Genomic DNA, 373 nt, shown 5'->3' on the forward strand with positions numbered 1-373 from the left:
TTGGAGTGTTGGTATGTCTTTCTTTTTTTCTTTTTAAGGCATTGCATTTTTTTTCAAATATGGTTGAGAGTTCTTGATAGATCCCAAGATGGAATGAAGAAATGAATTCGCAGTGGTTAAAATCTATTAAGATTCTATTGCGTTATCAAAATAATGTGTTGAATGGTCCTGCCTTAAATCTGTGGATCCTGGTAAAACATAAAACCACTCAGGACACGCTGATATATTTTTAGAAACCGAGAACATCTGTATGAACCAGTCGATCCCAAACTCTCGGGTGCCGACGGGAAAAGTCTACGGGCGCAACACTCCAACATTCACTTACCTAGATACAACACGATGCAAAATGAGTTGGCAGCTCGGTTCTTGCGAG

This window comes from Penaeus monodon, chromosome 21 (genome assembly GCF_015228065.2).
Source record: "Penaeus monodon isolate SGIC_2016 chromosome 21, NSTDA_Pmon_1, whole genome shotgun sequence".
Lineage (NCBI taxonomy): Eukaryota > Metazoa > Arthropoda > Malacostraca > Decapoda > Penaeidae > Penaeus > Penaeus monodon.